Source organism: Puma concolor, chromosome B3 (genome assembly GCF_028749965.1).
Source record: "Puma concolor isolate L17-30 chromosome B3, mPumCon1.1.hap2, whole genome shotgun sequence".
Classification (NCBI taxonomy): domain Eukaryota; kingdom Metazoa; phylum Chordata; class Mammalia; order Carnivora; family Felidae; genus Puma; species Puma concolor.
The window spans coordinates 80,222,939-80,237,414 of NC_141672.1; the positions used below are offsets into that span (position 1 = coordinate 80,222,939).

The following is a 14,476-nucleotide window of genomic DNA, read 5'->3' on the forward strand; positions in this document are numbered from 1 at the left end:
AATTCTTTTAAAAAGCAACAATACATGTGAGGAGATTCTCTAGTGACTAGTTAAAGAACTTGTTCCCTAAGGGATTATTCAGTAGTCTTTAAAGCCAATAACAACAAACAAATAAAAAAAAGAAAAAAGAAACCAGAAAGTTAAAATTGAGGTCACTCATAAAGATTCCTCATTAAACATCTATTATACATTTAAACAGAAGTTTGGGGACTGGTGGAGCCCATATTTTGTGGTGATTCTAGAATACCCTTCACAAAAGTAAAAGATTGATTCACTAAATTGTATGACTTACACACTGCATTTCTCATTTTCCATACCATTCTTCTTCTTAGTTTCTACCTCTACATTCTAGTCTCTGGCCTCAAAGGTTAGGAGACACATCCTGAGCACTACATTTTCATTTTGGTCCTTGTTCTCCAAGTTGACCCTTGAGGTATTTCGCCCTGTTGATTAGTAACTATTGCTTGGGACTACTGACATCCTTGGGGCCCATTCTTGGGGAGTACCATCCTGGCTCTCCTTCTACGTCTCTGCCTCCCTTGACGACTTCCCTTCCTCATTCCGACATCAGACATCGACATTCCCTAAGATTCCATCCTTAGACTTTCATTCTCCATCAGCTCAATTTTTCTCCTCTCCTATGACTCCCACCTCACCCACCACCACTTCTAAGCCCACATCATTTTATCAACTCTTCCAAGTTCCAAAGTCACTTTCCTAACTACATGCTGAATATTTCCAACTGTGTGTCACCACTTCTTCAAATACAACATGACTAGAACAGAATTCATTACACAAGTTAGGGCCTTCTCTACTAACCGTCCTTCTCCACACCACCTGACTTCTTCTCCTGACTTGTCTCTCTCTCCCTCTCTCTCCCTATCTCTCCCTCCCCCCTCCCCCATCCCTGTTATAGGTACCATTCAGGAGCAATTCCTGGGAACAGTGACACCGGCAAGGGAACCAGCAGAAATGATGAGTGCCACTCGGTCAAGATACGAGGACACACTGCTTCTCCCTGTTGCACTGCCCCTCCTCTGGCCTCCAAACTGAGCTCGGTATTGGAAGAAACAAGTAACATCTCCAATAAAAAGTCACCTCTAAGTTGTCCAGACTTAAAACATTTAAAAGCAAAGACAGGATTCAGGAGTTAATGAAAGAAAAGGAGCTTTGCCAAGGCCTTCCGGAGGAAGCTGTGATTCTTACTCAATGGGCAGCATATCTACCTGGATCAACAAATTTCACTCTCTTCATCAGGGAAACCTGTGCTTTGAGTCCTGCCACCAACACATATTAACTTTGTAAACTCAGGTAATACAATTAACGTTGCCTTGCCTCCAGTTCCTTATATGCAAAATGAAAATAAAATGAATAAAAAAGTTAATAGGGTGGCTGAAGGATTGAAGGAGTCAATATCTGTAAAGCTTTTAGAATCATGATCGGTAATGAACAGATGCTGAGTTCATGTCTGGTTTCCCCAGAAGCAGACCCTGAAACAAGGATTTGGGAGATGATCCCTGGAAATACTTATAATGGGGAAGTGAGGCAGGGAAGGGAAGGGAAAGCCATCAAGAGGTAAGTTATCAAACCAGTTACCACTAAGAGAAAGTGGAGCCTGATCTAATAAGCGAACTCTGGGAGCCCGTGAGGAACACCCACCTCAGAGTCACTCCCAGAATGATAAGGAAGCTGGGGTATTTTCATACCATCTCTAGTCAGTGGTTGAAGGCTGTTCACAGGGGTGTGACTTCTCTGGTCCTTCCACCTGCTCTGGCTGCCAGAGAAAGCCCTCAGGCATTTGGAAACCTGGCTGGCAAGTACCCCACAGTGGTAGGGCCCAAGGAGATACATGAGGACCTTGTCTGTGCTCAATAAATATACTATCATCATCATCACTGAAGTCAGAAGGCCAAACAGATGAAAGCCAGGCTCTTCTGGCTGAAGCTGACTGGAGGGAGAAGGGATTATGGGCCCAGGATTTGGCACTGGGAAGCCAGTTCTCTCATCCTAGGTGACGTACCTGAATCACCCCTACGGAATCTCAGAGATCCACAGAGTAGTTTTTGATCACAGTTCATAGCCTACTACTGGGAATGAATGGAAGAAGGTAAAAATCCACTTCTATCCTCAAGGAACTGCAACTTAGTTTTAGACACAAACTATAAGCTTGGGACTATAACGAAATTGATAAAGGAGGTTAGGACTTACTAAGTATCCAGTAAATTGGAGCGGAAGTTGTTTGGAGAAGTGAGATTGCAATTGGCTGGGACAATCAGAATAGGCTCCATTGATTGGATTACATAGGATTAAACTAAGCCTTATAGGATGATTAGTTTTCAATTAAAAGAACACAGCCATGGTAGAATTTCCCGGAGGTAGCAATAAACTGATTGAGTCCAAGAGTTTCCCTGATCTAGATGCTGGCTGTCAATGGTGAAGGCCTGGGGGCCAGGCCCCCTGCTTAACACAATCCCTCAGTTATCCTGCAATTGCAAAGTGATTTTGCTAGTGGTGATGCCCGTCTCCTAAAACTACCACTCCCAGGCAGATACAGCTTTCAATCTCTCAAATGCTTCACTGACCGTGCATTTTAAACACTGTGTCTAATATCATAATAATAGCTACAACAACTTTGTGAGGTAGGTGTTTTTGTCACCATTTTAGAGGTGAGGAGGCTAAACTTGGATTGGCACCCTAGTGTATCTGATTTCAAATCTAGACCAAATCACTATGCTTTGATGCCTACGGTTCAAGCAAAGAAAAAGAGCTCTTAATTGCTTTAAATTTGGGGTCATCAAATCAGATCTTGCACACTGATCCCAAGCACTTGTATTTATAGGCTGTCTAGTCTCCCTTAGTGTCAACACAGCTATGAGAACTCTTTCTAACGCTACATTTATCCCAGCAGCTGCTGCAAGCTTATGGAAAACAAATTGGGAAGGGACAAAAGGGAATAAATTGAAATCCATTTGAGTGACAGCTTTCTTACCGTGGCCAACAGATGGTGCATTTGTGGCATTCTTGGATCTCTAGGAGTGGAAGAATTCCTGGAGATCGGAGTTCAGCCCCATTTCTGCAAAATTGCAACCCTTATTTAGTACCCAACATTCCATCTGTCCCCATTTGGCAGGTTTTTTTTAAATCAAAGGTATTCATTACTCGAAGCTTCCTTTTGCTATAACAGGTATGTTAGATACATTCATTCATTCCTAATAAGACAGCTTAGAGAGGTAGAGAGGGTAAAATATTATCCTTCATCTACATGTAAGAAAAGGGAGATGATCAATAATGACCCTTTAATTTGGTCTTTCCTTTTGCAGACACCCCGCTCCACCCACCCCAGTCAACATCCTCAGAGAAAAGGCTCTTCAAGATTCTGGAATTGATCACAGCAGATGCAGCCTTTGCTCAGGATTTTTTTAAGTGATGGCTCACCAATCCCTGAAACCAGAGGTGTTCTCCACGTCTCAGCAGATAACTCCATGACCAGGTGTTTAAAATCCTGGGGTAATATCGCATCATGATGAAAGGGATCAAATATGAAAAGAAGGCTGTGGAAGACATTTCCCAAATACTTCAGATCTTGTAGGATATTCTGGGCTCGGTGAGGCACTGGGCTCCCTGGGACCACCTGTGTATGTGGACGTGCTATTCCAAATTTAGAAGTGCATGAAGCTAGCAGGAGCTTGGGAAGTTAACATTGAAAATTTAAGGCCAGCTCCCTAAGGGACAGCAATTAGTCTCAATTGCCTGATGGTGACAATGCATGTTTCTCTAGAGGAATATACACAGTGATCCTTCCCTAAACTTATGATGATGATGATGATGATGATGATGATAGAAAAAGTAGCAGTAGCCAGCTAACACTTATTGTGTGCTAGGCACTCTTTGGCTGTTTATATATATTAAATCATTTAGACTGAGAGTAGTTCTACGCAGTCAGTATTATTCTTATTGTCTACATTTTACAAACCAGTTAGCTGAGACATAGAGTTCAAGTTACTTGCCCAAGGTCACAAAGCTAATAAATGGTAGCATTTAAACTCAGGCCGTATATATTAGTTACCCGTTACAGTGTAACAAATTATCCCAAAACTTGGTGACTTAAAACTATACTTATTATCTCATAGTTCTGTGATGCAGGAATCTGAATTTGGCTTAGCAAGATCTTCTGACTCAAGGTCTCTCACAGGCTGCATTCAGGATGTAAGCAAGGCAGCTAGTACCGAGGCTTTACGAGAGAAGGCTCCACTCCCAACATCTCTTATATATTTATTGACAGGTTTCAGTTCTTGGTGGGTTGTTAGACTGATGCTTTAGCTCCTTTGTGAGGAGTTCCTTGTCCTGAGTTCCTTGCACATGGGCTTCTCCATAGGGAAGCTTACAACATGATTGCTTGCCTCATTAGAACAAGTAAACAAAAAGATTCAGAGAGAGATTCAAAAGTGCTACCAAGATGGAAGTCACAGTTTCTTATAACCTAATCACAGAAGTGACATCCCATCACTGCCATATTCAGTCAATTAAAAGTGAGTCACCAAGTCCAACTCATACTCAGGAGTAGATAATACAAAAGTCGTGAATGCAGAGGGCAGGATCACTGGGGGCCATCTTAAAGGATGCCTCCCACACAGTCGGATATGACCTTAACCAAGAGACGAGAGAGCTCACACATTTTCTCTATGGTTAAATTCAGAAGACCTCAATCTATCTCAACAAAGAGTATAAGAGTGTAGGGCTGGGGAAGTTCTAGCCCAGAGGCCAGCTCTAGCCAGGATCTAGAGTTAATTGGTTTCAAATCACTTGAGCCTCTAGAGTTATATTTCCTTCCCTGGAAATCTCTCATAGCTATGGCATTAACTGTAAGTGTGAGGAAAATGAGAGTTGTGAATCATAATTATTTTTTTAAATTCCTACTTTAAAGTTAGCAATGAGAACAGCTTACCTCAGGAAGTCACTCTTCCCTCCTCCCCCTCTTGTCCTTTGTCTTTCCCTCTATGATTTTGTATGTCTCCCTGTGGTATGTTTTGTATGTCTCCACTTTCATACTGGTCTCTCCTCCAGTCCTGTCCCACTGGACCAGCTTTCTCTTCCTATCTTCTTATTGCTCTGTACTTCTCTCTATCCTTGATCCTTCTTAGTCTCTAGGTTGTGTTTCTATTTTAATTTATAAAAAGATTTTAGGGGGCTCCTGGGTGGCGCAGTCGGTTAAGCGTCCGACTTCAGCCAGGTCACGATCTCGCGGTCCGGGAGTTCGAGCCCCGCGTCAGGCTCTGGGCTGATGGCTCAGAGCCTGGAGCCTGTTTCCGATTCTGTGTCTCCCTCTCTCTCTGCCCCTCGCCCGTTCATGCTCTCTCTCTGTCCCAAAAATAAATAAACGTTGAAAAAAAAAATTAAAAAAAAAAAAAAAAAGGTTTTAGGATGGGGGGGGGCGGCCCTGGGTAGCTCAGTCAGTTAAGCGTCCAACTTCAGCTCAAGTCATGATCTCCCAGTCCATGGGTTCGAGCTCCACGTTGGGCTCAGTCCTGACAGCTCAGAGCCTGGAGCCTGCTTTGGATTCTCTGTCTCCCACTTTCTCTGCTCCTCCCCTGCTTGCGCTCTGTCTCTCTCTAAAATAAACATTAAAAAAATTTTTAATAAGAGAATTATAAAAAAAAGTTTTTAGGAAGGAAGAGTCCATCAAACAAATTCACAATAAGGTGGTATGATGGTCAGTTTTTTGTGTCAACTTGCCTAGGTGATAGTACCCAGTTGTTTAATCAAACACTAATCCAGGGTGTTGTTGTGAAGGTATTTTGCAGATGTGACTGAGATCTACAATCAGTTGACTGTATGTAAAGGAGATTATCCTGGATAATCTGAGAAGGTCTGATGCAATCTGTTGAAAAAGATTTCCTAGCAGAAGAAGAAATTTTGCCTGTGGTCTATAACACTAGCTCTTGTCTGAGAGTTTCCAGCTTTCTTGTCCTGACAGTGTGCCCTACAGATTTAGGACTTGCCTAGCTCCCACAAGTACATAAATCAATCTTTAAATGCATTTATATAAATATGTGTATATTTACTTATTTGAGTGCATGCACACATGCACAAGCAAGGGAAGGACAGAGGGAGAGAGAGAGAAGGAGAGAGAGAATCTTAAGCAGTCTTCATGCTCAGCAAGGAGCCCAACTGGGGGCTCAACCCTGGGATCATGACCTGAGCCAAAATTAAGAGTTGGACACTCAACTAACTGAGCGACCCAGGCACCCGTATGATATTTATTAATATAAATATATATGCATATATATATGTATGTGCATATATGCATGTATGTGTGTATAAATTTAAATCTAAATCTAGATATGTAAAGAAATACAGAACATACTGATTCTTTTTGTCTGGCAGGATCCTGAATGACATAGGTGGGAATGTCCAAGAGTTCTGACAACGATCTTTATAGCAGTTGGGAGAGGGAAGTATAAAAGAATTGAATAGCTCAGAGAAGTGAATTTTCATGTTAAAAGAAGAATCGAGTAACTTTAAGAAATGAATTTTCAGAGGTACTTTTTTTTTCTAGATGAAAATTATGGATGTCCCTCAAGTAATACCATGCTGGCCACCGCTATGGCCTGAAATAGTCCTCAATAATATCCTCTTCAGACTTTTCCAGCCATTCTTCCTGTCCCATCAAAACTTAACTTGTCATGTTTTCCATTCTCTTAGGGAACTATTTGCTAGAAGTGTTCTATTATTCTGTTTGATTCACATTTATGTTCCTAGCTCTGAGACTTGCACATTTATGCCACTTAATATAGGTTTATTTAAAGGATGATTGATGAGGGGTGCCTGGGTGGCTCAGTCAGTTAAGCATCCGACTTCAGCTCGGGTCATGATCTCACGGTCCGTGAGTTCAAGCCCCACGTTGGGCTCTGTGCTGATAGCTCAGAGCCTGGAGCCTATTTCAGATTCTGTGTCTCCCTCTCTCTGACCCTCCCCCATTCATGCTCTGTCTCTCTCTGTCTCAAAAATAAATAAACATTAAAAAAAAAATTTTTAAGGATGATTGATTGATGAATTTACATGTAAACAGGAGCATTCAATGTCTTTTTTTTTTTTGCTTTATTTATATTTTAAAATTTTATTTTAATTCCAGCATGGTTGATGTACTGTGTTATATTAGTTTCAGGTGTATATTGAATCCCTTGGCCTAGGAAGGGTTAGTGAAAGGGAAATACTTTGAGGCAGGAGCATCTATACTTGATTCTTAAATCCTTTAACTTGGGTATCTGCCTAATTGGCTACACACAGTTATACTACATTTCTGTGCCTGTACCCAAACGTGGTCTCAGACAGACGCTAAGCCGTGCAAGCCACCTGTGCCCGTACTCTACATAAAGATCACTGATCTCAAAGTGTGGTCTGAGGACCCCTAGAGGGTCCCAAAATACTTTCACGGGGTCTGCTAGGTCCTCCTTTTCCAGCTACATAGCTGTATAAGACTGTATTTTCTTCATATACTTCAATCAAGACAACATATCACAACAGATTACAAACGAAGAAGCAGACACAAGAATCATGTTCTCTTCTAAGTCATCCATCCATTAGAGAGATTTGAAAAAATGTAAAACAATGCCATTTTTCTCACTAATTTGTAGTTATTTTTCATAAATATGTAGTTATTTTTCATAAAATATGCTACACGCAATGAGGATATTATTGTTACTTCAAAATAACTATAGATTTAATAAATAACTTTAAAATTCTATGTTTTAATTTCTAATATGATCATCAGACATCATCTACATAAACAAAAGCTCTTTGTGTCTTCAATTTTTAAGAGTGTGAGGAAGAATCTGGGGCACCTGGGTGGCTCAGTCAGTTAAGGGTCTGTCTTTAGCCGATGTCATGATCTCACAGTTTGTGAGTTTGAGCCCTGCATCAGTCTCTGTGCTGACAGCTTAGAGCCTGGAGAGGTTTCAGATTCTGTGTCTCCTTCTCTCTCTGCTCCCCCCCACCCTGCTCTCACTTTCTCTCTGTCTCTCTCAAAAATAAATAAAGTATCCAAAAAAGTTAAAAAAAAAAAAAAGAGTATAAGGAATCCTAAAACCTTAAAAATGCTTAAGAAACTGTTGCTAAGGATCATTGATTATGTTTCTTCTGGACCATGAAGCACAATGTGCCTCTAGGGGTGACTGGTTGCCCTAGGAATTTGGAACAATTTAGAGTGACATGCAACCTCAAGTCTGTCCCATTTGCTAGTCGCCAAACCCACATCAGAGGTCATTTTCATATTCCTTATGATCTTCTACAGAGCCCAGCAGGACCATGAGCACACAAAACACACTCTGTAAAGTTTACTGACTGATTTTTATTAATCTTCAGTTCTGCAAGAAGTATTAATTTAGAATAAGGAGATATCTGCCACATCGCTCAAGAAGCGTACTGTCAATCTCAAGGGCTAGAACCCAAACAGTTTGGGAGACCTGGAGCCTGGAGCCTTTCCTTATTAGCCCATGGAGTCACTGAGTCCAGGAGATTCTGATGTTTTCCTTTGGTTAGAGAAACAGGCAGGATAGGATTGCAGCTTTATAGCCTGGGATCTTAGAGGAACTATGGATAAGTGACTGACAGTATAGAACTCAAGGTACTACTTGTACACATGTTATATTTGAGTACAGCCTTTAAGTCCAGACTAGAGTATGGTTCCAAGCACTGAGTCAGAGCTCATCTTACTGGCTGTGAGATTTGGAGCAAATTTCCTATTTGCTCTGTCAGCCTCAGTTTCCCTATCTGTATAATGGGAATAATAGTAATAGGACTTGAAATGGTTGTGGTCAAAATTAAATGATGTGATGTATAGCAAGTCCTTATCATGGGTGCCCAGCACAACAAAAGACCTACAAAATATGGCTAACTACTATTAGATAGCTAATATTTCTTTGTATTAGGCAGAAAAGCGGGGCTGGGAAAGGGACTTTCTGTTCTTATTTGGTAGTTAATATTTAATATGCTAAGCACTAGAGAGACCTATTGTTTCCCGCAGTCCTTGCTGAGAATGGGAAAGGAAAAAACAGATCTTGTTTTGTTTCTTTTTCATTCTCAGAAAAAGCCTGAAGTTGGAGGAAAAGGAGGAAGGAGAGGTCGACCACTCATTTACTAAAGAAAACGTGCTTCCACTTTGACCTGCTGTGTATGAATTTGCAAAATCCCCCTTCATTCCAGCAAGATCCAATTTGTGCTTGAATAGGTGCTTCTCTGGCTGGAGCAGAAAGTGCATGGGTTTGACCGGGCACTGTGTCTGTTTGCTATGGGTCCTTGGGCTGCTGACTAAGTCTTGGGACAGAGTTTGTTTTCAGGTCTGGAGCCAGGAAAACATACCCCTTGATGCGCACATATTTGCAGTGTGACACATGGCTTGGAAGCCTATCACATAGACTGGAGCGGCTGCCTGATTTGTTTCCCAGGAAAGATTGTCTTCATGAGATATTATTAGGGATGAATGCTGTGTGCGATGTGCACCGGCCGAGGACAGTAGCCACCTAACTTCAAAGGCTCCCCCCTCTCAGGCCCCTGCAAGCTGGGCTGTGCCAGCCATAGGCCCAAAAAAGATCTTTCAGCAGGGAGGGGACTGTGACTTGCCCAGTAGCTGCATTTGAGAATCAAAGGGCAGATTTCAGGGAGTGATAGGATGTTTGTCTGGAGAAGGGTTTGGGGACTGCTTTCACGTGCCGCTGAAGGAACAGAGAGCAGCATGAATTCTGATTGAATGGTTGGCTCTGGGATAGGCTTGAATTAAAACCAAAGTAAACAAGAAAACACCTGCCACTTAACCAGTGATGTACTTGGCACCACAAGAGGCAGACTAATGCAGGGGGTTGGGACAAGAGTGTGCTGAAAATGTCTTGGACCAATCCACTTGTTCTAGAAGATGGTGCCAAAATGCTAGAAAAGTTCTTCTGCAAAGAAGCTAAAAAGAATGCAGATTATTTCACCAGAAGAGCAAAATGCCCAGGAAAGGGTATAACAACACGTTTTGTTTCATAGGCTGTTTCCATTACTAGCTGACAAAGAAGGAGGAAATGGCTTTCTACTTGTCTGGTAGGAATTTGGGTAATACTATCAGAACTCTTGCTGTAACAACAGTGGGGAGGGAAACAGGGAAGCTAATGGAACACGTGCTTCAGTGAATTTTTTTTCCCCAGTAAGCTCTACACTCAATGTGGGGCTTGAACTCACAACCCTGAAATCAAGCCTGCCTCTACGGACAGGCTCCCCACCTGGGGGCCTGTATGTTAGGAACGGTGCAGGGCCACCTACAATTCCACGCAGTGAGTTTCAAACACTGTCATGAGTTATTTTCTACATAATCTTTTTACCTAAAGAAGCACTTCTGTTATGTTATTACCTCCGACAGCAATGAGGCAATAGCGGGGATTAAAAATAATCACGATGAGAAATAAAATGTCACGCGCGTAGTGAACAGTAAATAAGTTCTTAATGAATGAAACTGGATTTTTAGAAACAATGAAGTACGAACAGGAAAAAGTGGGAGATTGTGGGCATGCTTATTTTAATTTTCTAAGTATATGTTCTTGTTCTAAGTATATGTTTTCAGCAATTTGGAGCTCACTCCAGATTCTAAATCGCCCTTCCTGAGATTCACACCTCTACAAAATTAGGTTAGATCGCCCTCTGGTGGCATGGAGCTAATCTTTCTTCTCACAAAGTGTATCTTCTGTTACCTCTACGATAGAAGTTCAGTATTCTGTTCTACAGCGCTTTCACATAGAACAAATACAAACTCACAACTTTGCAGAACGAAGAAATCATAAGCATCTAATTATGGTTCCTGTTTAATTTCTTGCAAAGAGTTCAAAAAGCAATTTGGGATCTTGAAGAACTTAAGGAATATTTACTGCAATACTATATCAAAAGAGGTGTCTTTAATAGGGATTCTGTATTACTGAGATTAATTGAACGACTATGTTCAAGAGAAAAGAAAAAAAATTTAGTAATAGAGTTTCAGTAATTGTCCAAGCAACAAGATTAATCAATAAACATTATTCTAATCTTGATACTGTCATTATCTGGCTGTGTGTTTTTGGATTTCACTAGATACCCCAATAGTCTTAAAACAAATTTGCTGTTATTTTTCTTAAACCACCTCCAACATAACTTGTAACCCAAATATTAATGAAATTAATATTAACTCAATATTAATTCTCTCCAGGAGACTGTAATCAGCATAGACTCAATAATATGTACATACACAATATAAAGATAATTATAAAAATAGCAAATGCATAGGGAAATTTTCCTCTGATTATTTGGAAGACAGTGGGAAATATGGCAAAAGTAAGCATTGAGGTTAACATGTTATGGGCACTGCTATGAGGAAAGAGCCTCACAGCTAATTTCAAGCTCAGATTTTGGAGAAAGAGTCTGTGATGAAATGAATCCAGTTTTGGTCAGGGACTCACACAGGTCTATACAACTGGAGCTGTGAATACGGTGGATAGGATGGGGGTGGGGGCAGATAACTCAAAAGATGTCCATGACAAGCACAAACTCATATCACTCTTAAAAAATTGAATTACGTCTTGCTTTTTGACTCTTTTTTTTTTAATTTTTTAACATTTATTTTTGAGAGACAAAGAGAGACAGAGTGCACGTGGGGGAGGGGCAGAGAGAGAGGGAGATAGAATATGAAGCAGGCTCCAGGCTCTGAGCTGTCAGCACAGAGCCCGAAGTGGGGCCTGAACCCACCAACAGTGAGATCATGACCTGAGCTGAAGTCGGACACTTAACCGACTGAGCCACTCAGGCACCCCTTGCTTTGACTCTTAATAAGAATGTGTTTATGCTATTGTTGCTGATAATTAATGAAGTACACATTTTTCATTTATCTCATTGAATTTAGGTAATATAACTAAAGTTATATTATTCAGTTAATATGTTCTAATGCATGCCACAAAAAGGTTTTATGGCCCCATAAAGATTTCTTACAAGGAATGTGGCATAGTCTAAAAAAATTAATCTAAGATAAAAATGCATCTGAGCCTTAAATGTCTGCTATAAAACTCTATATTTGGGGGGGGGGATTAAAAAAAACCTGTTTTTAATTTTTAACCGTTATTCATTTAAAAAATTTTTTTTGAAGTTTTTACTTATTTTCGAGAGACAGAGACAGAGCGCAAGTGGGGGAGGGGCAGAGAGAGAGGGAGACACAGAATCTGAAGCAGGCTCCAGGCTCTGAGCTGACAACACAGAGCCCGACGCAGGGCTCGAACTCATGAGCCACGAGATCGTGACCTGAGCTGAAGTCAGACACTTAACCGACTGAGCCACCCAGGCGTCCCAGAAAGTCAAATTTTAATGAGATTTGAAACAGGAACAAAGATTCATTGATGGAGTACTCTTACGATGTTTTGCCTAATATTTTTGTATTTCCGGTATCTTTAAATTCATACATTAGCTATTTCCTCTGGCATTGCAAACCAGTAGGGCTGTTAGTTAATGTCCATTTTATTAATTAGAGGAAAAAAGTCAAAGGATTTCTTAAGATCACAGAAAACCTCCTTAAAGAACCCACATGCTTTTGTTTGTTGCACCCATCCATCCACCTATCCATTTATTCATCAGATATCTATGGAGCAAATCTGTATATTAAGTATTTAACCTCATAAGAGTAGCAACGGTGATTAGGAGGTAATATCCCTGTATGCAAGCAGTTTGTCGTATAGTAGGACCAATCAGAAAACTACATGTATAAATATAGAAAACAGGCTGAAATGGCTACTCTGGAAGTTCATAGGATTGGAATTTCAGATAGTAGAGAGAGCTTAGAAATTATGTAGTCCAGCTTCTCTCCTAGTATATAAATGCTCAATAGACTATTTGGCATCCAGGATCTTTTCTTAATACTTAGCATATATATATTAAACTATATATAGCATTATATATATATATATATATATATATATATTATACACACACATATACACAGAGTATATAATACTATATAAAGGGTGTTAAGGTCATAGAGATGTGTATACACATTTATATATATATATATATATATATATATATATATATATATATATATATATATAAATCTTCCCCTAGGTTGTATGTTCTCCCAGAGAGGCACTGAAAATCTTTCTGCATTCTGGTTTGCTTTCTTTAGATTATATTTTTATTATCTGTATATATGATGCCCATATTGGATCTGGAGTATAATGGGGCTACTTTATCTCATGATATTTGTTATACTTCTACTAATGAATTATACAAAAGTATGTGCTTTTGTAGCATCTATATTATACTTAAAGTCAACTAAAGCCCTAGTTCTTGCTGTTCCAGCCATCATCCTGGCCAGGGGAAGCATGGTCTGTGATGGTGGGGAGACAGGGACAAGGGAGCGCTAGTTAAGGAAATGCCTCTTGCACTTAATGGGTCTCCAGACAGAATCTGGGCATGTGGGCAGAGGAGTAAACAGGCTGGTTCCTGTTCTGGGTTTGGGAACCCAGGCTAAGGAGAAAATCAAAATAGAAGTCCTAGATGAGTGCAGGCCAGAAAGCAAGAGAAATTTAGAAACTTAATATCTAAGGAGTAAATTGAGATAAAAATCTAGATCCATATTGAAATGGCTTCCATAAGGAACAGGCGAGGATAAAAAAAAGTTTCAGAGGTGGAATCCAGAGAGGTAACTTGAACCAATTTTTTGTCTTCCAGGGGTGAGCCCCAAGAAGAAGAGGAAAGTATTAGGAGGACAAAGCCTGTTCCAGCATCTTTACTTAATCAACATTTACTATGTGCCATGCTCTGGGCCAAGCACTAGCTATCAAAGATGAAGAAGACCTATGTCCAGATATCAGAGTTCTCGCAGCTCCTTTGGGAGATGGACATAGGCCATCTACCTCTTACATAACGTGGTTAATACAATGACGGAGAACACACAGGGGCCACAGAAGAGGACCAAAGCCCCTAGGGAAGGCAGTAGTCTCATAGGATACAAAAGAGTTGAGCAGATGGAAGGAATGGGGAAGGACTTTCTAAGACAGAAGAGAAAAGTCAAGTGAAGCCCCAGAGGATAAGAAGCAGCTCGTGTAAAAAGGAGCTACTTGTAGTTCTGTGTTGCTGGCCTGTCAACTATAAATCACTGTAAGCCAGATTTTTCCTCTCCTGTACTTGAGAAATTTTGTTTAGAACCTAAGTAAAGGTCTTTACATTGATCAGTTTTAATATTTATATTCTTTGCTTTCCCCTTTTATAGTAGTCTTAGAATATTCTTAAAGTATCAAAGGTCTATATTCAGTGTTTCTTTTATAGTAGTCTTAGAATATTCTTAAAGTATCAAAGGTCTATATTCAGTGTTTCCCCAGGCTACAGATACTGCAAAATGTGATGAACATTTTTTCTACCTTCCTCCTAGTCCTTGATTGAAAAAAATTAAAATAAATGGTTGACGTGTAGCACCAAATCCAGAGCCCTTCAG

At 40.4% G+C, this 14,476-nt stretch overlaps 1 long non-coding RNA gene across 1 annotated transcript; it reads left to right on the plus strand.

Moving 5' to 3' along the window:
• The first annotated feature begins 610 nt into the window (after nt 1–610).
• Nucleotides 611–14,213, plus strand: LOC147580154 (uncharacterized). Its single transcript, XR_015251889.1, has 3 exons — nt 611–1,311; nt 3,321–3,490; nt 13,714–14,213. It is a non-coding gene; the product is annotated as an uncharacterized LOC147580154 (long non-coding RNA).
• Nucleotides 14,214–14,476: the final 263 nt, after the last annotated feature.